Source organism: Athene cunicularia (genome assembly GCF_003259725.1).
Source record: "Athene cunicularia isolate RWA chromosome 8 unlocalized genomic scaffold, athCun1 chr8_part1, whole genome shotgun sequence".
Classification (NCBI taxonomy): Eukaryota; Metazoa; Chordata; class Aves; order Strigiformes; family Strigidae; genus Athene; species Athene cunicularia.
Window position 1 is genome coordinate 4,476,035 of NW_020799109.1, and position 3,149 is coordinate 4,479,183.

The following is a 3,149-nucleotide window of genomic DNA, read 5'->3' on the forward strand; positions in this document are numbered from 1 at the left end:
GCAGGTCAATGGAAGACTGGCAGCATTAGGTGATTCCCAGTCTTCTGTGGCTTTTACTGAGAGTCTTTCACTACAATATTGTAAAATAGGAACCAAAGAAAAGACCACTCCTTACAACCTCTTCACATGTTTTGGAAAGAAAGGGCCGTATTGAATTTTTACAATTTTTAGAGGAACAGTTTTGCAGTAAACTTCTGTTTGGTTGAGTAACTTCATCTTCTAGATCTTGAATCTACTGTTTTTTGTTTTTTTTTTTTTTACATCAACAACATAAATAATAAGCAGAAATAGTTATTACCTATTAACAAATTCTTAAATAGCATCTACGAACTGGTACGTCAGTGGGACAAGGGAGGGCAATGGGAAGTTAGCACACAATACAATACACTCCATGGATCAAGGCAGGATATTCTAGTTGACGAGATTTGGAAGTCTTGGTATTTATGAAAAGAGTTGCCTAGGCTTTTAAGTGAATGTGAACTCCTGAGACTTCAACTAGCCAAATAAGCAAAGTGGTATTAAATTCAATTTCTGATTTGCGGAGGGCTGATGGAGTATATTGATCTTAGCCCAACACTAATGAGCAAAAGTGAATTACAATGCAACTTAAATGACAAAATCATCAATTAATACTTTTCTTGGATTTTTATAAAAGCTAAGTATTTTATTGTTTTATAATAAGTTTTTTCATTTGAAGCTGAAGACATTACATTTTAACTGACTTTTTAATTGTGATGATCAAAATTGGTAGCAGGGAGACCTTAGTACCAAACTGTATCCACCTGAATATAGAGAAAAATATTGTTTATATTTACAGGTAAATTGTTTTCCTTACTTTTATTAGATCTGAAATTTTCTTGTGTAAATAATTTCACATATATACAAGATCTCATTCAGTTTTGTACAACTACTTATATAGAGATACACAAATACTAATGGACACATCTACATAGGAAAATTCTACCTGTTGAAGTGTTAATTGGTTAATTGTACTAAGGACTACTGCACAGTGTATTTGTACAATGTATGTGAAGAGCAAATGCTTTAATAAGCTTGTATCTAGTCAGTCAAGGGGTTTCGATACTAACTGGCTTCCTCCACAGCAGCCTGAAGCAAAGATGTGGGGACAAGTAATGATAAATGACTCTGTGAGCTCCACCCTACCATGTACTGAGTTCACGGGTGTTTCATATGCATTTCATCTTTGGAAAAAAAAAAAAAAAAAGACAGCTGTGAAAATGCTTCACGATTTGAGCTCACTCTACAGATCCAGTTTTTCAGCAGTGAAATTCAGTGCCATGCTGAGGTTCATCAGAAAACCTATACATCACTTACAACCTCTAAGTAGGTCTTATGCAGTCTTAAGGCATGAAAGCTTGCCTTCTGGTCTTCAACAATGTGAATTACAGTCTTTTTTTTTAAGAGGAGATGAGGCTAGTAAGGAAAAGCTCAGCTACAAAACAAGTCTTAACCTATCTTTCTAAAGCATCGAACTTTCGTATGGTTATATGCATATATACTCATTAAAATTCAAGAGGAACAATGGTGTAAATTACTAGTTAGAATGTTTTTTTTCACTGTATGCCTATTTAAACACTTTATAACTATTCAGTTGCTCAACTGTTTACCAGATTTTCATATGGAGAGATATTTAGTGTTGGTATCTGATAGAGAGATCCTATAATTACCAGTGCTGTATTTGCTGCTTGTCTGTTTGAAATTTTAATTATAAGTGACACCACTTGGGAAGACTTTAGAAGTGCAGAATGTAGAACACAATTTCTAGCTCTGTCCTTTTACACTCAAAACATCCATTGAGTTTAACAGGCGAAACAGAAATGCAGAAATAGCTCCTATACCCTCTATGCAGACAGGGTTAAATAATGCAATAGAAGAAACAAATAATAGCAAAAATAAATATGCAAAGAAAAAAAAACCCACAACATTTTCAGCACACTTGAAATCAAGTGGAGACTCTCTGAGGTGGAAGAATGACATTTGCTTTATGGAAGAAATGGCAGAAAGCCTTTATGCTTGGCTTAGGAATAGAGAATTCTAGATAAAGAAGACAAGAAAAGTAAGCAAATACAAAGTCTGAGAAATAAGGACATTAAGCATCAGGAGACATTCATGAGAACTTCCATGTCAGTTCTTCATTTCTTGGCAGCTGGGACACACACAAGCCTTAGGTTAGACGAAGTGCTTTGCTGCTGCTGCAGCTCAGCTGCTTTTGTGACTGGAGCTGGACAGTCTCAAGAATTAATGCTGTGCTAACTGACTGACAGATTTTACTTTTCATACCTCTTATGATAATGGTGGCTGGGCAGAACTTGAAGGGTTGTGTCTAATGAAAACAGACTCTCTACATATCACTATATACGGTTTCTCTTGGCCTGGACTCCAAGATCTGGTCACTATGTATTTCCCCTGGCAGTAGGAATCAGCGCTTAAGAACTGTCACAGGAAAGGGCCTTGGGAATAGAAAAGGATGGACTAATGAGTATCTCAGCAACACTTAACAGTCCTTGACTGTGCTCATACACAGAGTATGTGACTGCTGAAGGCAAAGATCTGTGTTTCTTCACCTTTTGCAATGAGAGGATCTTGTTTACATGCAAAGCCTCAGGGCTTGTCTTGAGCCTGGGCTGCCCCAACATTACCACACACACCCCGGCCTCACCCTTTCATTCAATCAGTAACCTGTTTTTCACATCACATCATTTTAAGATGTACTTCTGTCAGCTCGATGAGTAGGCCAAAACTCACATACTGGGTTAGCAGCTTGCCATTTTTTGGGATTTTGGAAAAGCCAAACATCACCTCTGCACCTACCACTGTCACAGCAGGGCTGACTGCTTCCTTATACACAAGCCATCACCAGCCCTCCCTGGTATCAGGCAACACTCCAGGTCTCCAAAAACAGCAGCAAGCAAGCCCAAGGCATAAAACACCCACGAGCTCTGGAAGCTGAAGGGGCCTTAGAGTGTGGCTTGGGACAGCGAGGCCCGGGGACACAGGAGCCAGGGCTAAGCTCAGCCGTGAGGTGAGGCAGGGCTGTGCGCAGGCCTCACAGCAACACTGTGGGTAAGGCCAGGCGTAAGGCAACACAAGAGAAAGGAGCCCCCGGCTCCGCGCCCTCCACGGCCCCT